The 26947-nt window shown below is 31.6% G+C and overlaps 1 long non-coding RNA gene and 1 other non-coding gene across 2 annotated transcripts in view; one reads left to right on the forward strand and one right to left on the reverse strand.

The window, feature by feature from the left end:
• Nucleotides 1-26947, forward strand: part of LOC149424058 (uncharacterized) — a 651496-nt gene that overhangs the window by 588285 nt on the left and 36264 nt on the right. The window lies entirely within an intron of this gene.
• Nucleotides 6729-6800, reverse strand: TRNAN-GUU (transfer RNA asparagine (anticodon GUU)). The gene has a single exon. It is a non-coding gene; the product is annotated as a tRNA-Asn (tRNA).

The following is a 26947-nucleotide window of genomic DNA, read 5'->3' on the forward strand; positions in this document are numbered from 1 at the left end:
GGAACTAATTGTGGGAACAATTCAGACAAGCGATAAAGTAGCCGCCAAAAATATTTTATATTAATTAATCGATTAGTATTTCAATAGGTATTTGAAATGTGAATTTCTTTTGTTTAATTTATTGACCGATGTCGTAATTTTTCAAGTTTATTAACGGCGTTCATTTGAATGGTGAATTTCTGAACGTCTCTAAAATTTACTATGTTTGTTTTGAAAGACATGATCCTGAGACAAACGTTTTTTATAAATACTTTCTGCTTCACAAATCGTACAGTAGATAACTACAATATATCGTGATTTTTCCTGCGTCTGGGTCTGCACTAGTATATTCTAAAAACGTTCACCAGTGTGCATAAAAGCTGTAGTACCTCAGAATCACCTTAGTAACCCTCCTGATTTCTGATAGTGAAGTAGGTATGTTCTCTGGAAGAAGCTACTGCAGAAGGAAGAAGGAATAAGGTAGGAATGGGAGAATAAAAATGAAGAGAGGTCGAACATCAAAGTGACGCCTTGTAATATTGAAAATATTTTATACGCAAACCTGAACCTACAATATGTTTTAGAACATCGTTTTACTTTTGTAGAATTCACCGATACCTTCGTGTAATACATATATTTTTATTGATATTTTCTTGTTATTTTTTGGGTTATTATACGGTGTTGAGCTTCCTTGTTCATTAGCCAACGTTTCGGACAATGTTTTAATGTCCATCATCAACACATCTGCAAGCAACAAAAAATAATTATAACATTTCTATTTTTGATACTGACAATTCGTGGTGGAATTCCATTATAATGATATATTGAAACAGATTTAAAACTTTTTCCCACTTTTTTTTTAAATTTGTGGAATTCATGGAATATTTGTATTATACAATAACTTATTCATTTAAATGCAAGTCAAAAAATGTATATATAAATAAAATCAGATGAGTATATCCGAGACACCATCTAGGTTGCAAATATATTCTGGTAAAAACTTTGCGATCATTCCAAAGATGGCAACCTATTAAATATAACAAATAATAATTAGTCGCCTGAAATATCAATACAAATTGAAAATATCTCCCGAGTAAAAATAAATGCCGCCAACGGGAATTGAACCCGTACCTTCTGATGTCCGGTCAGGTGCTCTGAAACCACTGAGTTATGTCGGCTTATTTCCAACCCGCCAAATAATTCAATATGTACTAGTACCTCAATCAACAATTACTGCTTATTATATTTTTTCCCACCTGTAAACAACCAACTTTTTTTGTAGGAAAGGCTTTGTTAGTGCTAAATTTCTCACTAGATGGCGTCGAGACATATTATATCTTCATTTGTTGATGAAATATTTTGACTTGTCAAATATTATTATTTTTTTAATTTGTAATGATAAACCAATGTTTATAAGACAAGGTTTTATGCATAGAATATAGGATAACAAATAATTATAAGCAATAATTAGTCGCCTGAAATATCAATGCAAATTGAAGATTTCTTCTTTACTGAACAAAACATTAAAATTACATATAATATTTAGTGTTTACAATTATAGTCCAACAAGGCTGTCACATGACACCTTGCCTGTGGATTCTATCAAATGAATATAATTTTTAATACATAACATTCTTAGTGCATATAGAGTTTTAAAGATAAATTTATCTTCATTATAGAAACAAGTACATTTAGCTTAATTATTATAAATTCATATGATGGATAGATATATAATTTTATGGCTAGGTCTCTTATTATCCATGAAGTAAGTAATTCTTAAATTGAAATACGAGATTGATAAAAAATGTCACATTTAGTTAGGTCTCAGTAGCTCAGTTATTGATAGTTTTGGTCCTGAAGGATGGTCGAAAAAGCATTATGTCAATACGGTATTGATGAAGTCCACTTTCTATGGTCAGTTAGCAATTACCGACTCGCGACTTCGACAGTCGCGAGTCGGTTGAAAAAAGCGTCTACTTTTAGCACGGCCTCCAAGGTGTTGGATAAACTGTCAACTGTTGCACAACTGTTTGGATAATGTCGTTCATTTTGCAAAATGTCTGGTTTTTTGAATGAAGATGAACTAACTAAGCGTATCCTTAGTATTAATTATTTCATCTAAGACAATTCATCAACGATCGATTGATTCCGTTCCTTGGCGAAACAAAAGTTGTTAGTTTTGAGTTATGACTATTGACCTATTGAACTAATTAAATGCCAATGTGTATTAAAATTATTATTTGAATTCGATACTGTCAAATTATGTAGGGATGTCAATTCATAGAGGGATGCGCCTGTGTTGCCAGCGTATATCGAGTTTATTTTTTTAAATTTTTTAAATTTTTTATTTTTTTATTTTTCATTATTTAATAAATGTTTACATGTTAAATTTTTAGACATTTTTTTAACTACCATACTAGGCTAATTATTTATTATATCGAGTTTATTTATTGTACATCGTATACTGATTTATTTCTTCATCAACATCGGTCTGGATATCAATAGTGCAAACCGTACTAGGGAAATCGGTATAAAATCATGGTAGCATGGGTACATGCTTATCGATCCTATAATCGTTATAAGTTGTCCAATAAGTTATCGATTTTACAGCGCTAGTAGTTCCCTGGTAAAACTAAAGAATCTGGGTTCCAGTCCTAGTTTTGACCGTTATTTTTTTTTATTTTCTGCGCTTTTATTTTATTTTCCTTGAGAGTAATTTATATTATTTTCATAAAGTATATACATACACTTACATTACAAAATTGAAAAATTATTATTATCGAAGAAAGCATTATCTTTGTGTCTTGACATGATAATTTAAATCAAGTATGACCTATTTTAAAAAAATGTATTCATTTTAATCCCGTAGGTCTTTTACATAGGTATATGTGGTATAATGATGTCACGATGCATAATTTATAACATGAGAAAGAAATAATAAAAATAAGATTACAACAAACAAAAAATAATACGTACATGAAATAAAAATAAATGAAACATTTTTTTAAAGATACAATGATCAGATAGGTTTATAAAGAGACATCCAAAGGTTCAAGAATAAGATTAAAATAGGTTTTTATTAATTCACCAAGTCAACATTAAATATATCAATATCACCTAATTATTGATTTCCCATGGTATAAAACCTCTGTAATTAGGTTAGTTATAGCCGAAACTGGTTGATTATTTGTAAAATTGTGTAAAAAAGTGGTTTAAAAGTAACTAATTTTTCATTCAAATTATTATCACACCCCTTTGATTAAACGTGCCGATGCGCGAATTAGAACTCAAATATCAATGTAGGTTTTTTAAGATTTCGAAAAATATTGTTGCAACTAATGATTATAATACCTAACTACAAAAATAAGATATGGTTGAACTCACAACAATATTTTGATTCCTACCAAAAAAATGAATAGCTTAGAATAGGCTATACTACGTCTAGTTAAGAATTAATAACGACAAGGCAATAATGGCAACTTGATTCACATGCAACACCTATTTATAAAAAATTACGTATTGTTTCATAGTGCTTTCACGCGAAGAATGTATTGTATTCCGTAAGTATGAACTTAAAGTTTAGTATGTATTATGTTTTTCATATTAGTCGAAGAAACTAATAGTAGGGTTGGGCGGGGCTAGTTGAACCAAGGGGCTAGTTGGGCCACGCCAATATCTTCGGAGCCGAAAGACTTACGAAGAATGCTGAACATGTTCTAGCAAGCTAGAAGTGTGGGGACCACGCCACCAAGCATTCAGTAGGCACATGGCATCCGTAGCGTGTGTACGGGGATTTTGTGTGATTTTTGCTCCAAAAGTAAAAAAAGACGATCGACTGCTTTTTTGAAAATAGATACCAAGGAAAAAGGTATCAAGTCAAGGTAAGTCAATTTGAAATTGGTGTTTACTTAACTTTATCTTGTCAATTGTAAAATTGTAATACCTTTAATGGTATATGAGTTATCCGATTAAATTTGTAATAAAACATGGGTGGGGCTAATTGAACCATTTGGTTCAATTTGCCCCATTCAGATTCCTTATTGTAATTTTATACGTAGTGCACTCATTTCACTCGTCAACACATCAATAATACCGATTTTTTTTCACTGTCTAGATGCGTACACGGTATACCGACAACAGGCAAAGAGAATGTTTCACCCAATATCAACAAAAATACTGTAGCACCTACATCTAGAAGTTCCATTTACTTTTTACCCGAGACTTCTAGACCATTTCCAAAGGCAGGGCCTAGAAAACAGCTACAAACAGCGAGGAAGAAAAGAAGAGCTATTTTAACAGATACTCCTGCAAAGGATTCTCTTGCCCAAGAGCAATCTAAGAATCAAAAGACAGGAACAGATTAGGCAAAAAAGAGGGCAACTAATAAAAAAGTCTTCACATTGTCAGACTCATCATCCGACAATTGTGAAGAATATGCTTGCCTAATTTGTGATCAGATTTATTCAGAGAGCTTTCCAGGAAAAGAGTGGGTTCGTTGTCACGCCTGTCTAAATTGGGCGCACCAAAAGTGCACATCTGGAACTATTCCAATGTACATTTTCCGATTTTATCGATTAAATAAATTTAAGAAATGTTACCCGTTTTATTATACTCGGTTTTTTTAGATAAAATAATCGATCTATTACCTAATTCTGTATTTTTTCATTATTTCAATAAAAGAACTTAAATATCTTAATTTGTTTTATTAAACCATGAGTGTGAATGATAATAAATATATGATACTATATTGTTCAACAAGCCCCGTGGGGTGGTTCAACTAACCCCACCTATGAGGCAAGTTGAACCATTTCTCCTTCTGTGTGAAAATTAAAATATCTTGCATAAGGTCAACGTATTATATCATTTCATGAATAACATTATAAAGCCAGATAATGAAGCTATATTAATAAATTGAAAAAAAACAAAAATATCTATGATGGTTTCGAGTCTGGGGTCAAATTAGCAAAATCATGTTCAACTTGCCCCGCCCTACCCTACATATATAAATAACTCTCTCTTGGCCGGCTAGTAGTTAGTAACCAATAGTAAGTATAGTAAAAAACTTATCATTATTTAGCATGTCTTGTTTGTTTAGCTCTGATTCCATTTAATAGATAGGTAAGTCGATACGGTGATGGCACAATACTCGTAGGTAAGGCCCTCGAAATAATCATCCTCACAAGAGTTTTATTTCATGAAAGATTATATTATACAGGCAGTGGGTAAAACAGCTCAAACCCCCGCGAAGAATACGCGATGGTACTCAGTAAGCTGCTAATTACTTTTTACAAAGAGCCCGGCAGCTTGAGCGCAATTTGGAATGATAGGTCTTTAGCCGTCCCGTGAATTCCGTTCATTAGTACTCTATTCATAAGCAGCCCTTAAATAAAAGGCGGAAAATGTAATGACGGCGGTATGTGGGGTGGCTGGGAGCCCTGGCCGCCCCTGCCCTGCCCCTGATGTGGGTGCCACACTGCCTCCTGCCTACTGCCTACTGTCATCATAAGAACCACCCTAAACGGACATTAATGATGAAAGAAGAGGATAATTTATTAATGTAATGATGGTGAAATTCGTACCTGGCGATCAGTGGCGTGCAATTAAGCAATATTTTTTTATTTACTCAGAACTACCGAAAAACAAAACTTATTTTAATATTTTTAGATGTACATGATTTTACTACATATTGTTTAAAAAAGAGATAGTTGGGTAACAACGACACAGGTGCGTATAATCAGGTGCGTATAATCCGCTGTCTGATAATAATTTAAAATACTAAAGATGAACTCCCCGGTGTTTCCTACGCTTTACATAGAGGTTTTTCAAAATCTGATGTGGATAGTACTTTTCCTCTTATTTTCAACAACAAGAGGGCAATATTTGATCAAGAAGTTCTGCTTTTAGGTGTGGTATGAGTGGTTTTCAAAATCTCACGTAGACACTGACCTTTCTCCCATTTCGAAGGTAGAATGTGCAAAAAATCATCAATCTCGGAATAAAACTGTACATTTGTTAAAAAAAAACGACAAATTCACACCGGGACACTCTGCTTTATATAATATGTACCTATATGTATATATTTTTTTTAAAGAAAGAGAAACATTTCCGGGTTACGGATAACCTGACAACATTTGAAAATCTCCTACTACCACCACACTAAGCGGAAAATGATGCTCGTGTTGTGATGGAGGACTTATCCAGCCGAGGAATTAAACCCAAACGCGATGTCAACTCAGCCACTGACCGGTCAATATGGTTAGTATGGAATTATGTGCATAGTATGGAATTCGAGACCTAAATTCTTTTTTTTTTTAAATGAAGTTAAAATTATAACAATTTAGTAGACATTTAAATAGGCGGATATATAATAATAGAAAATAAAAAAATAGATTTTGCAGGAGTAGGTCGCTTCTTCGATTGTCCGATTTACTAAGATTTTAGAAAAATATTAATATTTCGATACTTAAGGAAATTAATCTAGTCTGGACAATGGTGGATGTGTCAAGACTCGTGAAAATTTATTAATTCGATTCAGAAATTTATTGAATGGAAATGTATGTTGCGTTCCATCTTCTCTTTCTATATCTTCTATGAAACGCGATTGTTAGTAATTTTCTTTTTCTTCCTTGGGCAAAAGTATTTAAACATTTTTTTTAACTAAGTAGCGAGGTATCCTTTTTATAATTGCGTACCTTTTTCAAAAATATACAGTAAAAAAAATAGTATAAAATTTAAAAAAAAAAATGAATCGCCCCCGGGTGGGCTCGAACCACCAACCTTTCGGTTAACAGCCGAACGCGCTGCCATTGCGCCACGAAGGCTTGGTGCGAGACCGAGAAAAAAAACAAATACACAGGACCGAGTCAATCGGTACCAACCCACACACATACGTCATAGATTATTATAAACTCAAACATTATCACACGGTGAAACCGGAATGTTATCTTTACACTGTGTTATCAAACTATGCAAAATTGTGTACAGTCGTAGAAACTGGTAAGTTTATGAATGTGTTACGTTGATTCCAAAAATACTGATTTATTAAATGAAATAACGTAGTGTATTGATTGTGTCCCCACTTCTTAGGCTTTGTTTGTATTATTCTTGCAATTTTGTGTTAATTAATATTTTATTATTATTGAGGTTGGTAAAGCTGATGAATCTAGTTCCTGGATAAGAAGGTTCAATCATCGGTCAAACCTCTTTTTTGACGTTTTGTAAACTCATTTTAAAATAGCTGTACCGTAGTAAAAAAATACGGGATGATTTATTAATCAAATTCAAAATAACAGAATTCTCCTTGATTTTTAAATTAAATTATTAATTAATTAATTTAAAAGACAGTTTATAAGTTTTTAAACTAAAAATATCTGCATTATTGGTGGCTTAGATTTTCTATGATTTTTTAAACAGAGTGTTTTTTTTTTTATTCAGAAATTATAATTTTGGTAGGTATTGTTTCGGTTTTGATAATAACACCCATTTTTTGATTTTTCTGGAATGTCGCGAAAATTGCACGCCACTGGCAGACACTATAATAGTATGTACCTACATAGTATGAAATACTACTACTACTACTGGGAAATATTTCAAATGATTCATAAGTAGGTACATATCTTTTGACTTGCATACAGGAAGTAATCCATCAAAATCGTATCAATCACACTCGTCTGAAAAATAAAATATTTTCAATTCGATAACAATGGACCGGTTTTGTAGCTAATCTTCAATTACACCAAAAAACTACTTATATTAAATAGGTGGCAGTTTATCTAATACTAATTGACGATTAAGAGTATTATTTATTGTGTGGGTATCTATAATCAAATTTTATTATTTGTCGATCAATTCACATCTGTCAAAGTCAGAAATAACATCCACATAAAACACTAAAATCATAATCCAAGTAATAATAATCATAAATAATAAAACATTATAACTTTGTATGAAATGAAAAAATAAATTATTTTATTTTATATATGTACACGCCTTGAAGGTTTTTGCATGTATACATAGGTAAGTAACTAAGGAGTACAATAATAAGAGTACATAACATATTAAACTATACCGATATAAGCAGGTACAATACAAGTTAGGTATCGCAGAGAGTTCTATTGGATATATAAAGGATTTTAATAATTGTATTAAGTAACAAGAGTATAAAATAAGTACTAAAAGTGCTATGAAAGTAGTTACAGAACAATGTGTAGTAACTTTATTGATATTTATGAAAAAACAATAAACAGTTTGTTGTAAAGCATGTTTGTATTTGGCAAACCTTTATTGCGGCAGATTGGGTGTTTTACAGTACATAGCTAAATTAATAACAGCGATAAAAGGTGCATATGAAGAAGTATGAAAGATATACCTAGTGATATATCGAAGTTGTACAATGAAGTTTTAATTGTAGGATTTGTGAAGCGGAAAGTATTTGATGTTTGAGTTATCAAAAACAAATATCCATTTTTCACAAACAAATTTCAATTTTCTTTATAAAACAATAATATTTTTTTATTGACTAATAATAAAACAGACGATCAGAATTTCCTTGAACATCTTTAGTAAACTTTTAAAATAATATACACATATTAAATGAAAAAAAAACGCACTTTGTAATACCTACATCACTTTTATATATATAAAATATAATAAATATATGTAAAGTGTGTTTTTTCATTTTATGTATAATGTCAACTCTAATTTACTGACCACAAATAATTAATCCTAAACGGAAATCTCTACTCAGAGGTTCAGAACCTCCTCAATGCGGGAGCAGAGGTCTGCTAAAAGAAAAAAGCGAGTAAACCATTCCTCCGAGCAGGTTCCCATGGCACTCTGGGGCCCAACAAAGGACCTCCCCATCAACAATACAATCATTTGATTGCGACCACTCTTCACAACACATTATTCAATTGATTCATTCGGCTCCATCTTGGTGGAATCAGTTCGCTGTGTGCACGCCAGTTTTAAGTGTGTCCCATTTGCAAGATGATATCGTCTGATGTATAATAAAATATCTACTGTACTTCGAGGAAATTTAGAAATTGTCACAAATTAATTTTTTAATGCTACGTAGGTTAGAAAACTTATGTCAATCGTAATATCATTCGAGATATATTCATTGGTAATAAGTAGTATATACAATGCGGAGATTTATTAATTTTTTGTGTTTGGTTGTTTGGCGTTTTGAAGTGATTTTTCACAAAAACAGCACTATATAAATCATCCAATTATTATCATGTTAAAAGTGTAGGTATTTCTATTATTAATGCAAGTAGATATGCATATTAATTTTTTATTTTTTATTATTATCAAGTTCAATTTGTAGAACTCCATTATTTTTTTTTTCGTTTTATGAATTCATTAATATTATTATTAAATTTAAAAATAATTACGTCATTGAATACTTTGAAGGGCGCTCCAAGTAAATCAAACGCTTGGTACATTTAAAATACACTTAGCCTGAAGCTTAGCTAAAGATTATTCAATTCGATTTTACCAATATTTTTTATACTCAGAATTTGCTCAGTTTTGTCAATAAATCGGTTAGATAATTAAGCTTTATGCATATCTATGTGTTCAATAATTTAAATGAAAAAACTTTATTTTAATTGAAATTATTTTAACCTACGTCAAATTGTGATTTGTACTTCTTATCGGTGCCGACGACTGATCATAAATGTGGTGACTTCCTGAAATTACCCATCAATTTTATAACGATAAATCTTATTATTTGAGATTTTCACGTACAAAAGTATTATAGTGGTATATTTTTGCATTACAGTAATCAGGGTAGATGTGTAGGAGGTTGCGCAACGCGGCATAGTACCCCAAAAAAACCCACTGTAACAAATATTATTGTTTTGTAGTGAATATATTTTATCGGTATAAATAAGCCGGTTATATTTAATATTTATTTGTCATCCTTATGGATGTGTTAATTTTTAGTATACTTTGTATCCTGGTGAAGAAACAAGTTTTGAATTCTTTTTTTTTTATTAAATAGTGGTATGGCAGTTTAAAAAAAAATAACAAATGACGTCACACGAAGATTTTGCCATTATTGAAGAAGTTAGTATTTTACTAAATAAAACGCAGGAATAGTTAATAGAACAACATAAATTACACAAGTTTTTGTTTTTAAGATTTCAGCTAAGCGTCAGAAGTTTCAGATGTTCAGACTTTCAGTTAGTATTGTTTGGGTAAGTTCGCCTTTTGATGTTGTTGCTACGAAGGGTGGTGTACGGAAAGGGTGGCTAGGCTTTGATTAATTACTCCCTGTGGCGTGCCATACCAAATCACCTTGAAATTCAACCTTCTCTTCGTCTTCCAGCCACTGAACTACTGCGAAATGTTTTTTTTGTTCGTTTGTTTTTATGCAGTTAGGAGTATTAGTTTTATATTTGTGTTCAAGTTCAAAACAGAATAACCGTAATCATGGTAAAAATGTTACAATGTTGTTGTGTTTGTTTACCCAATCGCCAGCTTATGGCACATATAGAAATAGAAAACTTTTCTTTTAATAACTTAATGAGTAAAACCTCTAATGGTATTGTTTAATTATTGAAGACAATATTAGCGATTTTTAAACAAAAATTCTTTACAGAAAATCAGAAAAAGATTTCGCATCTAGGACTTGAGCCCAGGTCCTTCGCCTTGCTAGGGCGCTGTTATAACAACTGAGCTAATGGTTCCCATAAATTAATAGGTTAGGTTAGATAATAGATTATTATTAGTTGTTTTAAGATGTTTAACTACTGATATTAAAAGTGCATCAAAATATAACACAATAATTGTAATAAAATAACTTTGTTTTTAATACCACTTTATAGTAAATAGTTTAAATATATAAAATCAACTGTTTTCGGTTAACCCTGAACCTTCAATCAGGGTTATATAAAAAAAAAAAAATCAAAACAGAATTACAGTGTATTTACAGGTAAGATAGAAGAGGGAGAGAGAACATCAACTTTTGTGGGGGGGGGCGAAAAAAAATACAGTTAATGATTTTATTGCAGACTTGAAGTTGAAACAAATTTATGTTAGATTCAAATATGATTTAAGATTTTCACGGCCAATAGTATTTTTGTTATTTGTTTTTGGGTTGTTATGCCGTGTTGCGATAACTCCTTCTTTAGCCAACGTTTCGGACAGCATTGCAGTGTCCATCATCAGGGCAGATGTGTTATCAAAAATCAGTGTACCATAAAAAATCAATGTGTTTTCAGATAACACATCTGCCCTGATGATGGACACTGCAATGCTGTCCGAAACGTTGGCTAAAGAAGGAGTTAGCGCAACACGGCATAACAACCCAAAAACAAAACAAAAAAATTGTTGGATTTTTGATTATATTAGATAGGTGTGAATTATTTTTGTTGCTGTTTAAAATGTTTAATTTTATATAGGTAATAGGTACATGAGTTCCTAAATTGCGAACTTAGAGTAACAAGATTTTATATAGATAATAGGTACATGAGTTTCTTAATTGCGAACTTAGAGTAACAAGATTTTATATAGATAATAGGTATATGAGTTCTTAAATTGCGAACTTAGAGTAACAAGATTTTATATAGATAATAGGTACACGAGTTCATAAATTGCGAACTTAGAGTAACAAGATTTTATATAGATAATAGGTACATGAGTTCCTTAATTGCGAACTTAGAGTAACAAGATTTTATATAGATAATAGGTATATGAGTTCTTAAATTGCGAACTTAGAGTAACAAGATTTTATATAGATAATAGGTACACGAGTTCATAAATTGCGAACTTAGAGTAACAAGATTTTATATAGATAATAGGTACATGAGTTCCTTAATTGCGAACTTAGAGTAACAAGATTTTATATAGATAATAGGTATATGAGTTCTTAAATTGCGAACTTAGAGTAACAAGATTTTATATAGATAATAGGTACACGAGTTCATAAATTGCAAACTGAGAATTACAAGATTTCGAAATGAAAGGATCCGTTAAAACCCGATAAGGACTTGTTGAACTGAAATACGACTTTAATTAAAAAAAAGATTTATTTATTTTTCAACATTGAATAAAGTAATAATTTGATTATAATTATTGACTGTGGTCCAATGATTACGGGTTTTGGATATTAATAATTGAGAATACAGCGATGATGAGAGATTGATGAAGTTTTAGAAGTACCTACATGGATCAATAGATATTGTTATAAAACACAGATAATGCTCTGTCATATAATGAAAATCTGATTCTAAACCGTCTTTAATTTCAATAATATTATGCAGCCATTTAATGTTTTTTGATAAATTGGTCGTTCCCTTAAAAACTGAATGCCATTTTAATTACTTTCCCCCAGGGATGTCAGGGGGTAGGGTGGCAGAAAGGAGGCCGAGAGATGTTAGGACAAAGACTGTCGTCAAGAAAATGACGAAGCTTTCTCTAATGATCAATTACATATTAGAAGCCGTTATTTAAATAAAAGTATACGAGAGCCTTTGTGTATTTTTGGCAAAGATAATGAATACACTGACACATTTCGGAGATAAAAATACATCAAGAAAATGTAAAAAAATTAAATTTTTTGTAGGTACCTACACACTTACAGACTTAAATGTTTTCAAAATATATCTCCTGTCTAAAGTGATTGAGAGAGATAGCGGATATCACGATATTTTTATGGTAAAAAATACGCTTTTTACAAAACTCCATTCACATTATATTATTACCAGTGAAAAATAATGGGACATTATAATTACCCAAAAAGGCAATAAAAATAATTTTCTGTTTTATTATAGGTAGGTACCTTGTTTATTGTTTGTCTGAATTTTCTATTATATTATGGGTAGGTACCTAGTTTATGGCTTGTCTGAATTTTCTGTTATGTTATAGGTAGGTACCTAGTTTACCTATCTCTTGTCTGAATTCTCTGTTATATTATCGGTAGGTAACTAGTTTATCGCTTGTCTGAATTTTCTGTTATATTATAGGTAGGTACCTAGTTTATGGCTTGTCTGAATTTTCTGCTATGTTATAGGTAGGTACCTTGTTTATCTCTTGTCTGAATTCTCTGTTATATTATAGGTAGGTACCTAGTTTATAGCTTGTCTGAATTTTCTGTTATGTTATAGGTAGGTATCTAGTTTATCGCTTGTCTGAATTTTCTGCTATGTTATAGATAGGTACCTAGTTTATCGCTTGTTTGAATTTTTTGCACTTTCAGTTCCAATTTTGGAATAATACTTTAATTCAAAGAAAATCCGAGTTGCAAATTTGGTTGAACCAGAGTGCAGGACAGGCGGTATAAGTATTTTTTGAGTATGTATAATGTTTCCAGTTTTGTTACCAAATTAATCAGGAACTTATCTAATTTTACTTCCGAAAATCTTTAGAATGAAAAATAACTAGTAGTAATACTGGTCATACGCAATTTTTGTTTTAGACTACACCACAGAGTACGTAAGAGAACTAACTGCACGCTTTAAACTTTTTTAATTAGTGGTATGTATCGTTCTAATTTTGATTATTACTATGCACTATGCTTTGTGAAATTTTCTCTTTGATCATCATTTGAAAGCATAATACCTACAAAAAATAATAAGAAGCATGTTTAAATAATTTTGGTGCTCGGACAATGAACTAAATATCAAAATAAATCGCTGACATTATCTTGACTATTGATTACTCGAAATTATTTAAAATTTTAATTTCACGTCTAAATTTTTTAGGATGAAAATTATTTTACATTGCGTCCGATAGCTTTACTGATAAAAAATAATATCTCACCGTTCGTTCTGTTAGACTCCGAGACGCCAATCAGTAGCCCGTGTCGGCCGAGCACAAAGTCCGTAGTACATTTTTTCCTTCCATAGCATATCAATCAATTCCTTGTTCGTGTCCATCGGCAGGGCATATAAAAAATGACAGATTCCTCTTGATTGGTAGCGGAGGAGGCTGCGCGGGTGGGTGGGGTACATAGCGGAGGGTGGGAGAGGGAGAGTTCGGGGTGGGGGGATGAAATAAGGCGGGAATATTAAAGCACCACCCGCAGAGGCCGGGGTAATCAAAGTGAGATTAAAGGATGCCTACCAATCCATCAAATTGTACGCAGGTTGGGGTGTTACGGCTTCGTGATCTTGCTGAGGTAAATAATAATACATAGACATAGAATGCTATGTGTGTGTACTGTACCTATACTGTATTTCATTGCGTAACGTGATTTTGTTCGACCAAAAACGTGATATATTTTTGTTCAATGATCCTTTCCTATTTTAACGAAAACGTTAAAGGCGTATTTATGGAGATTTTGTATCAGTCTGATAAGAGTCAGTTAATTAAATTTAATTTCTTGATTTAATTGAATTTACAGGTATTACAAATAATCTTCAACGAATCCCTTTAGATTTTCGTTCAAAGATCATTCATTAATTTTCATTGAACGTTAGGTTGAACAACTGTTTATTTATGACATTTAATCCAAATCGTCATAAAGAATTAACTGTCAATCACTTTGGTTGCATCTTTCTAATCAAAGTGTCCGTCAGTTTTTGGACATTTGAAACTCTCTTGCAGAATGTTGATTTTAATGGAATCCTATTGAACACATTGGTCAATCGCTTTATTATCGTATCAGGAGTTCAGAATAAATCCTAACTAAAATGTTTATACCAAATTTTTCATTTAAAGATTTATTTTATCCCAAATTAATTTATTCATAAAGAATTTATGTTGCTAACTTACTTCACATAATATTGTTAAATAGTACCGCCCATGGAGCTAGAACCAACTCTCTGTATAGTGTTTACGTACGAAAGTAATTAATGTTGATTACAGCGGATTCAGATACGAACTTCGTCAAGATGAATAATGAGACGGAAATCATTTTATTATTCATATCTGCTGTCAAATTAAACGCTCCAAATACTTCCCTGTATGGGAAATATTATTTTAATTACACCTTTTAAATTAACCAATTATTTCTAAAAATACCTTTGACACATTGTTGTGTCTTAAGTATATACACACTTGTAGATTCTTGACACTTATTTTGAAATCACGTTGAAAGATTTGTTAATTGACCGATAAAAATATTTTGTTGAGTGAGGAATGCCACGGAATTGGTGAGTGGGTTTATCTTAAAAACAATATATTTCTTCCTAAACCTTAAGATCAAATTAATTTACTGGTCTGAAACACACAAACAAACGAGAAAATGTCACGAAAAAGTTTAGCGATGATCAAATTTCAAAGATTTTATTTTCACCTAAACGACTGTCGTCCTGGGTCGATCGTGAATGTCCCGCTCATCGAAACCCGCTCACTAGCTTCCAAAAAGCGATCGGGTTAATTTTTCGTCAGCACCTGGGTCTCGCTACCCACTTTCACAATCGACTCTTATGACGAGGGTGCCGGGTGCCAGAGTGGCAAGGCTCGCGACCCGCTCTTTCGACCCTAGTGCAGGGTGCTGGTATTACCGGAGACCTACCTTAGACATAAACTTACTTCTTCTCCCAGATACTTTTGGAACCGGTTTTCGATGACGGAAAGGTTGATCAGTTATAAGTTTAATAAAATAAAAATAAATTCATACCTCCCTACGTCAATCGAAATAAAAAGTAGCCGGGTGACAGGTAATCGGGTTTGAGGATTCGGGTCATATAAGAGGCGCACCGTAAAACACGCTCCTAGTGGTTTGTGTACGAGTAAAAAGATCGATTGACCCAGCTGTAGTATAAATCTGAAGATAATAAAAACCAACAGTTATAATAAAATAACTTTTTAGAAAATTTGCAAAATAATGTACGCCTCTAATAAGGAGTTTTGTTGTTTTTTTTCAATACGTTTTAACATCAGACCCAAGTAAACACAAAATTAAATATCTAAGGATTGCAGCGAATGTTTAAAATCTTGTATTATATTGTAAGTATGTAATAAAATTTCTTTCACATTCGTTCACAAACAAGAAGTTTGATTTTGTTTGAGGCCTTGAAAGAAACATTGAAACACCATTGATACTCGCATATCCAATACATAATTTGGTTCTATTCGTGTGTCATGTTATTAAAAACTGAACATTCAATAACAATACACACTACACTTGTTCCCCCACCCCCCTTCCCATTGCATTACCCATAAACATAATCATTGAACATCGGGGATTAAAGGGCAACATGATGAGGTCACAGATGCCACTCGAACAGGCCACCGATCTAATGACTGATGGCTAAAGGCTGAAGGCTGAACGCTGATGGCTGATGACGCCCCAACGGAGTTATTAATAGCAGAAGGTGTAAAGCCTTAATATGCTGATGGGGCGCCACGGGGCTCCAGTGAACAAGAATGGACTTGCTACATCCCTTAAAAAGAGGTGACTGTAGTTTCATGCTAGCGTGGTATTTAATATTAAAACTATTTTTTTACTAGATACTTAATAGAAAATATTTAACTTGATTTTCTTAAATGAAATAAGATAAATGTTTTAATACTGCAAGGATCAATGCATTTAAAATGTGATACTGGAGATAGACAGAGATATCTACTATTATTATCAGTAAATAAAGTTGTGGATGAACAATTTGGGAGGTGGGTTAGCAGGTTTGCTAGGTTTGGTGATTTAGCAGAGGTGCCCCGGTTTATCATGTGAGGTTTGTTCAGCATGCGCCTGCCCACCAGCTGCGGGGGGTGCCAGATCGGGAGAGTCTGGTTTAGGGAGATTATCAAACTGGTCTCACGAGACCCATCGCCTTGCACTGCAACGGGAGATATATTCATACGTCCATAACTCGTCCTTTAGTAATTTCTTTGGTCTCATCCCAAGACAAGATAGTCTGGAGAAAATCATTGTTTTGGATTGTGAATATACAAGGAGAAACTTGAAGATATATAATATTGGTAATTTTTTTTAAATGTTAAAAATGGGACTGCAGGCCTTCAACGAATGAATTGACAAGTTTACTAATAAATTGTAGGTAAAACACGATTATGTTATAAGGATGTCGGAACACGTGTGCATAAAAAAATAATGTTGTAATTTTATAAGGAAAACGACATCTGCTCGAACACATGATCCGATATATTCTGATCAAACAAATATTTTATTTGGAATTGGAGTTTCAAATCACGTTCTTAAGAGTATATCAATAAATCAGCCATACTCATTTTTCTTCGTGTATCGACATGGTTTGAACGTTTTTAAACCATTTCAAAGGGTATTAATATACCTTATATTAATTTTGATTGTATTCATAAACGAAATAAATAGGGATAAAGGTGCAGATAGTTACTTTATCGCTTGTACGAATTACTCACACAACAATCAATTCAAATTTTGAAAATTGTACTTAAATTCAAAGCAAATCAGAGTTCTAGAGTTCAATGAACAAGAGTTACAAACAGACACACGAGTAAAAGTAGTATTTTCGATGATAACTTTGCGTAACAATTTATTTGTTTTCGAATTTGACACCCCGTATATTAGAGGACAGCTAACTCCAAAGGCAAATCTTGTATTTTAATTAATAACTTATTTTTAAAAATATTTGTATATATATTAAGGGCGGGTTGTTTAGGAGAAATTAAAAAATTATTCAATTTTCAAGTACTGTGAAAGATTTTTTCAAGTTCTGTTTTTATTTCAGTTCTGTCAAGCAACTAGCCAATAATGATATAATAACAAAACTTGAATAGGACTTTCACATAACCCGAAAATGAACGTTGAAATTTGATGAATTGATCAAATTAGTCACTAAGGAATTATTATTATTCTAAAATCTCTGAATGAATTAATATAATTAATTTCGAATATATTACCACGATGTCGGAACACATCGATATTTGAACACGTATTGCGACATCGTGGTTTAGTAAAATTTTATCATAAAACCTGTTAATTATTTGAATTACCAATAATTTAAAATATTCTGATTACTCATTTTTCTACGTGAATATTATCATGAACAGTTAAAACTTTTAAAATGTTGTCTTTTCCGTACTGTCCCACATTTTGAAATTTGATCGTGGCAATCCTAGCGATATAGGGTAAGCCTGCTATTCGCTATCCACGGACGCCTCCATTATCTGGCACGCGGTGCAAAAAGATTACTTTCAGTGCCTTAACCCGCGCTATTCGCTAATCCGGATATATTACGATTTAGAGAGAATAGGAAGACTAGACCATGAAGGGGTGGCAATGGGGCGGCTGGGGCGGGGGTCGGGGGTGTTTTTCTTTTCAAATGACAGATGTGTACCCACGGTTTATCAGAAACTGGGATTAGTTTGAACGAATAAATTAATTTGGAAGGTGTACGAAATACAAAACATTTAGGACGGGTTGTTTCACAAAATTTAAACAATTCATCAAATTTCAATCTTGATTTTCGAGTTTTGTAGAGGTTTTTTTTTCAAGTTCTGTTATTATATAATTACTGAAAAATTATTTCAAAAAAAGGAAATAATAACAGAATTTGAATAAAATCTTCACAGAACTTGAAAATTAAAATTGAAATTTGATGAATCCTTCAAATTCTGTGAATGTGTCATTTTTTTCATTACATATATTGGTACGTATCTTAATAAATATAGCTAAGTCTTATTAGTGTCATTTATGGTTAGCCGTTTATTTTCAGACGCTGACCTTGAACGCGATGATATTTATACATGAAATAATAAACAACTTGTTACAAAAATATTTTTTATACAACATTCACAGACATAACACAAGGACGTGCAACCAAATCAGACTATCAAAAAAGATAAAGCCGATACGCAAAACATTTTAATTTACTAAGGGATGAAATATTGTAATGCGCTGTGGGAAAATTGATGCATTAATTAGTAAATTCAAAATTGATTGCAAGCACTAATTTAAAGAAAGAGAAATTGTAATAGTATGTCGGTTACAATAAATGTGTGATTTATAAACTTAAATGTACAATAAATAAAGTAAAATTGAATAATAATAATAAGTATACCCATTAAATGTGAATATTTGGAATTATGTGACGATTTTTAATATATTTTACTAAACACTAAATTTTCCCCGGAATAATATTTCTTAAATTTTGCTAATTACTTTAAATGCATAAAAATATCATTGGTAAAATCACAAAATAATGGGAAAGTACATAATACAGGGTTTTCCAAGAAGAGGTGTTATTTTGAATAGCCCGCTATTTCGGTAGATGTTACTTTTGCAGCTGTCATTTTTTGACATTTGACAAGTAGAAACTACGCTATTAATAAAAATGGAACGATACACGCTTCAGCAAAGTCTTATCACCTAACATTAGACACTGCTTTTAAATATAATATATTCATCACCAAATATATTGTGATACTTATACTACCGCAGAACTGCTAAAAATCGCGGGATATTCTGAATTCATGACAAATCAGTTTGAATTTTGAAAATGACTATTAATCATTAAATGACTATTAATCACATCAAACAAATCACAAATAGACTCCTCAGAACAATACACATTTTCCTAAATATAAGAAACATATATAAAATAAAACAATTGAAAACAATATATTATGCACTATGCCAATCAATAATAGAATATGGAATAATTGCTTGGGTAGGAGCAACAAACGCAGCTATCGCTCAAATAGAAATCGCACAGAAAACGATATTAAAGGTAATACTCAAAAAACATAAACTAACCGACACAGACCAAATATTTAAAAGCTGTGACATACTTGATGTACGCCAATTATATGTTAAAACTCTACTAAACTACATTTTCGACCAAAAAAACAATCCCCAACAAACACAAAATATCACTAATAGACCGGTCAGAAAAGCGTATAAAAAAAACATAAAAACTCCGACGGTAAACACTACCTTTGGACAAAGACACCATAAATACCACGCAATCAAAGCATTTAACAGTCTTCCACTTGAAAAAAAAATTGAGGAAAATAAAAATAAATTCAAACACAAAATAAAAAAATGGATTAAAGAACAAAAAAAACAATATTTCCAAAATTCTATAACATAAGAGAATAAAACATATACACGCAACACAAAAAATGTATAAGGCAAGCGGCACGCACAAGCACATAGATCATTGTAAATGCCGATTTCCATTCTCTTCTAATGTTTTTATTTTGGTGTGAGAATTGGATTTTGATTTCTAATCTTTATTTTTGATGTTAATTTATCTTTATTTTAATGTTGTTTTTTGTTTAAATGTATAAACTCGTATATTTTAAAATGGGGGCCTCAGCACGGGTGAACAACCCAGTGAGGCCAACGTTGCTGAATTGAAATGTAAAGTACTGTAGAGTAATGTATCAATAAATAAATAAATATTTTTTTTGTTTAAAATATTATAAAACAGGTAGGCGCTTTATCACTTGTCTTAATTCTTCGTGCTATCAGTTCCAATTTTGAACATTAAACAATTTTGAATGAAAATTAAGAAACACACGCAAAACCAAAATTGGTAGCAGAACGGGTAACCTACATTATTATATATTATCCTAGAAAATCATTCACTAACTCACTTAAATAATCAATATGTTTTCTTTGTGTTATAAAACTGACAATAATTTTAAAAAAAACTATTTGTTATCAGGGTTAATAATTTGTAATTAATGTACACCATGTTACTAACGTTGAAGAGCAACACAAGTTGATCCAACATTTAAAAATAATTTAATATTTTGTTATTACCATTATTATGAAACTTCCGCAATTTAGGCATTATAATTCCATCGATCTGTCCATCAAAACATATAAGAAAAAATAACATTAGCCTCGTGTTCTTAAACTCTATGTTCAGAAGCACAAAACTGAATGTGAGTAGAATTTGACTACGGTGCTAAATGATTTAGTAATTCTACCTTTTTAGATAATCACCTATGCAATTGACTTGAGGTTGATATGGGGTTGGCAGTTGTCTAGTCACTGATTTTAATAAAGGAATGACTCGAGAGTTCTGGAACGAAGCTTTATTAAATTGCTGTCAACCGGCAGTTTAATAAAGACTGACTTTATTGATAACTTCACGAAACTTGCGATTCACGTGGTAACACCTGTTTTATACACTGGCAATTTCAGTTATCGACTTCAACAATTACTACATACAAAAATAAATAAGGATAATCTTAGGTTTTTGAAGTGAAACTTCTTTACGCGCGTTATGCAATTTCGAGGACCGGAGTAAAACCAACTCATGACCGTCATCAAAAACCGTGATCATTTCGCTATAGGCGCCTAGCCAATATTATATACCTACTTACTCTCGGTCGCTCTCCAAACTCAGCTTCGCGGTCTAGAGGCAAAGCTCCCGATTGTCGTCGTGAAGAACCGAAGTTCGATCCCCGCTTTAACTAATTTTTTTATTTCTTTTTGTGATTTTTTTAATAATATATTTTTTTTAAGTGATAAAATGCTCTCGTGCTGCGACTTTGAGATATTTTGGTCGAATACGTAATAACCGCGGTCTAGAGGCAGAGTGTTCGACACTCGTTATGCAGGACCCGGGTTCGAATCCCATATTTTTATAACTTTTAATTTTTTTTTTTAATAACGATTTGTAATAATGTAGTAAAAAAATAGATAAATTTGTTAATTTAAATTTAATTTACTTTACGGTACCTATATCTTATTTTGGTCGAAATATAGCTTACAAATCGTGCCGGTAGAGTCGCTCGGTATTTTGATTAATTATTTTTATTTTGAATCATTAATATTACTAATCAAGGCCGATAACGCCGCGTCGCGCGAAATATCTCTCCTCGCAGTCTAGAGGCAGAGCGTTCGACACTCGTTATGCAGGACCGGGGTTCGAATCCCATATTTTTATAACTTTTAATTTTTTTATCAACGGTTTGTTTTTTTACTTATAAATATGTCAATAGACAGAAAATAAGAGAGAATGAAATGAAAAGAGAGAGAGGAGAATACTAAAAGTTTCACTTCCGTCGTGCGTAGGCTTGCCACACACTGTATTTTTTTAACTGTTGCGCTTTGCTTATAATGTAATCTACCTAATTTTGTCTAAATGGGTGCCTTCTCAAACGTTAGCTCCAAAACTACTCCTTTCTCTACCACATTTTTCCAACACTTAAAAATAAATAGAGCTACGAATTTTTTTTTAAATGTGAAGTCTTTATAAAAATGCTGAAACTAGAGGGATTATGGCATCATAATTTCGGGGATGTAGGCTGAAAGAAGTGGGAAGCAATTGAAGGAAGGTAAGAGGAAAGTTATCATTGGCTATTCAGATCTGATCACCAAATACGGCTAAAGCCATTTCAAGCAACGTTCGATTCTGAAAGGTTGTCTTTCACTAGGGAGATACTGAGGGAATTTATCACTCTGAATAAGGTGGAAATAGATTGAAACTCATGTGAACATTTTTAAGATAATTTTAATGAACAGTTAAATAAATTAGTTCACCATGATACCTGATTTTTTATGGATTTATTCACAACTGTAATCCTCTAACTGTTCAAATGATTGTAAGCATATTTTTTTTAAATACTAAAAGAGTAGGAAACAGTTGCCATAGAAAATTTACACAATAAAACACCAACTGTGTGTTCAGTACACCAAGTAGGAATATGGGGTAGCATAATAACAATTCTCACTAAGTGCCTTCAGTGACTGAATTTCATCCCCAGTTTCCTAATAGATTTCTGTATCGTTCTCCGTAAAACTGATTCAGCTAATGGGATACGATCCTTTCTCTTGGCAATATTTTATATAACTGACAAATGAATGTGTTTGAGCTTTCTAGAAGGGAGTGATTTACTTATTTGAAGACAAGATATTGAGGGTGCTAGAATAATGGAGGGATTCTGCGATGTGGGAAATATCGTTGAAAAATCTACTGTTTGCTCTTATTTTCTCAATTCTGCGGTTGTAATCAAACACTATCAATCTGAAAAATCTACTGTTTATTTTCTCAACTCTACTGTCGCAATCAAACATTATCAATCTGAAAAATCTACTGTTTACTCTTATTTTCTCAATTCTGCGGTTGTTATCAAACACTACCAATATGTAAATTGTATTTCCTTTTTTCAGAAATCAACATAATGATGTTGTAATGACACTTTAGAACTTAGATGGGGATCATAAAATAAAGATAAATCAATACGACGTATTAACTAATACGTTAATTTTAATGCCAATGCAAAGAAAAAAAGATTTTTTTAAAGAGATTTTTGGTGTTTCTGTTCAATCTTCGATTCGGCAAATCAATTGAATTAATTTCGTACCTCAAAATATTAATACAAAGCCTTATGAATCCATTATTAAAAATTGAGGAAAATCATTCAATTTATAATCCATCTTCATTTAAAAAAAATAACAACCTAAATAGGGGTAGTTATCGCTCAACTTGATATACGAGTAATTATAATTCAACCAATGTTTTATATATCCACTTTATCAATATTACCTGTAAACTACTGTGCTCATGAAATTAAAAATTCATCAAAGATTTTACGCAATATATGTATCTTTTGGTACGATGCGAAAGAAACTCATTTAAATTTTTTTATAATATTGCCATCGATGCGAGGTTTGAACTTATATACTCAAGAAATAATATCTCACCCAAGATTTTTTCAAAATCAATGTAAGCTTCATAAAATATTATCTTCCTCAAGAGACCCCTTCTTATTTATTTTCACCCTTAATAAATGATTGTTTGATGTGCTTGTGTAATGAAGTGTGGGAGCTCCCACCTTCCCCTACCCCACCCCACACACACACACCCTCGCATTCACACATAATTATATACGATTAGCGAAACACACACTAGCACATTCCTTAAAGATAAAGAGAGGGTGCATGTTATTCACTCAAAGACGTTATAAAGGGAAAAAAATAATATAAAAGTATTTTTCTAATAGTTAATATCGTCTTGCTATATATAGTGTTAAATATTATCCGTTTATTTAAACACTAGTACGTCTTACAGCTGATTAAGAATCCTTGCTCTATCGTAGTAAATCATTATTACGATAGAGCATGTAATGTAGGCATTGTTTTCACATTCTTGAAATGAACTACTTTGACAACGGTAAAATACAGTTTTAGGATGAATGCTGCGAAGCTTTGTAGGGGGCTTGCTTCATTTAATTACTAAATAGCGCTGAAGAATAAGAATATTTAAAGTTTTAAGAAATATTGCAATGGTACGTTACTTTCTTATTAGATTCTTATTAAGATGTTACAATATTTATTTCTGATAGAATACAGTTATGCGATTTGAAGGTATAAACAAATGATAATGCACGGAGAAAAATGAGCATTGCTAATTTATTTAGAATCTCTTGAAATTGTTCATGGTTCGGTTAAAATTGGAATTGCGCGCACTTAACGAATGTAGTGATAGGTTTCCTGTAAAACTTTTAGTAAAATTCGAATGTATTATTACGATGATGGAACACGTGTGCATAAAAAAAAACACTTTCGAATTTCATCATTTTATATTTTAAATATATGCAGGTTCATGAACACGTGTTCCAATATACTCTAATTTACCAAAAGTTTATCAAAAAACGGTTTAAAATCCCGTTTGTAATCGAATTAGGTACTATGAATTTAAAAAGATTTTGAATAAAATAGCAATTCCCATTTTTTTCTGTGTAAATGCTTTAAAAATTAATAACAACAATCTTTTAAAAATAAAGTTAGTCACATCCAAATATTGATGTATATTATTTCCTCCAAAAGCATGCAACAGATGACAAAATAATTCCATCACAATTTTATGTGCATTTGATTATAGAATTACATCGCACTGATGTTAGAAACACTTGATAAATACACAAACCTTCCAACATCCCTTCCTTATCCCCAAGGTATAGAATAATTCAGTTATAATATTTTGTTTGATTACTTCGAGGATTTTATTGAGCGCACGAAGCATATTTACCGGGCATAATTGAATATCAAAACCGAAATTCGGTTACAGGGGCTCGTTGCGCCCCATTGTGCCCTCATCAGGGTTGATTTTTCAACCCCCGAGGGTTCACCTTGTACCGGGGTAGGTCGGGTCTAGCACTAGGAGGGGGAGGTCTTAATTGTAGCAGCACTTGTAAAAAAAAATTGCGATTGCTTTTTTTATAGTTATAGAGGAACATTGCTGTAAATTTTGATTTATTTGACTTACTAACGTAATTTTTGGAACTTCAACATTTTTTTTGCCTAAATATTTTTTTTCCATACCTAAATAGTAAATTTTATTGACATGTAGAAAAAGTTGTTTTGACATTTGAAAAAAACTAAGCATGTTTTAAACTAAGCACCATTTTGAACATATTATGTTATTGTTTTCGAGTCATTGACAGTTATTGCAGTATGTACGGTGCTAAAACTTACTATATACGTATTGTGTAAATGCAAACAATAATGAAAAGTAACCAAATGCCTTGTCACAGTGAGTTATTATAGTATGTATTGTGTTTAAACTTATTCTATCTGTATCTTCAATATGTAAACAATAATATAACCTAAAATAATGGATTGCTGTATGGGAACCCATACATTTACATATTAGCAAACCATAGACAAAATGGAGAAATAATTAACTAAAAATTCTGCCTCAATACAGGTTCGCCTAGTGAGGCAGGTTATGCACAACCTAAAATATAGTATATTAAGCCATTTCTATATAACACTCTTACATTGATAAATATTTTTTCTTATATTAGAAACTGCCGTATTATTGTAACATTATTATTGCAACAATTTCATTGTTTCTAACTGACATATAATTATACAACTTACTAATGATATATTATATATATTCTGTAATTTTTTGATGAAATAAATAAATTTAAAAAAAAAAAAAAAAAAGTTCTGTGTATTAAAACAACAAAATTTTACTTTCCTTCGGGAGTCTAGTATATTGACCTTTACATTTCTTAAAGATGCTGTCAGAAAGTCAAAGAATTAAACAATATTTCCGCTTCTCGATAAATTCAAAATATATGGAACATTTCTATTTATATTTCTGGAACGTATCCGAAAACTCAAAACTGTTACTAAAAGTTGATAAAATATGCTTTTAATATTTTTATTAGAAACAAAAATTAAAATATTACAAATCAAACATAAAAAGTTTCAAAAAGGCTTACCTTACGTTTTTTTCGTCTAAATACTGAACTAAAATTACTGATAACGAAAAAATACATATTTTATTAGACAAATGTATTATAAATTTTAATACTACCTAACTTTTTGTCGTTTCTTATAAAAAAAAACTTGTCGAAAATTCACAAAGTTTAATAAAATTATCTCAAATTTCGATTGGAACCTTTAATTTTACGGAGGTGTACATTTCAATTATTTAATTCTGACACCGTTTAGTCCATAAATCTGTTTTATTATTAATAAACTTGGAGGAATATAAACAATAAACTAGTATGTATGGTCAGGACTTCACAAGAGTTTCAACATTCTTTCTTTGAAAAAAAAATCCTGAATGAAAATGAATATATGAGACAACCATAAGGATAATAGTCATATTTTTAATCACTAAATAAATCTATTGAAGTCTTATAGCTCATGATAGAAGTTACGAGTTAAAAAATAGTTAGGTTAACTGATTTAGAAAAATGCGAAAATAAATCAATTGCATTTTCATGACCCCATTTTTATATGGTTTGGAAAATCATTAAGTCACAGGATTCCAAAATTTTTATGTTTATTTTTTTACCAATAGGAATCACTGGTTAAAGTCAATCAAGAATGTTCCAACACCCTGTATAATGCTACCATTACTTTTTGTTGTTTGACCAAAAATAGATTTAAAAAATACATTTAGTCTATGCTAGAACCACTATCTATCGTAAATAGAGTAATCTACATTCTACATAGCAACAACAGTCGGGAGTATGTTGCTTCTTTACCCTGAAAATAAAGGTTATCATTATTATTCCAATGTTGTCAGAAATAATTATCATTCGTATTCTCGTATGCGTAACCAATTATACTGAGAACCCGGCGAAAGTGTTTACT

Source organism: Hesperophylax consimilis, chromosome 4, assembly GCF_061612785.1.
Source record: "Hesperophylax consimilis isolate HC1 chromosome 4, BYU_Hcon_1.0, whole genome shotgun sequence".
NCBI lineage: Eukaryota > Metazoa > Arthropoda > Insecta > Trichoptera > Limnephilidae > Hesperophylax > Hesperophylax consimilis.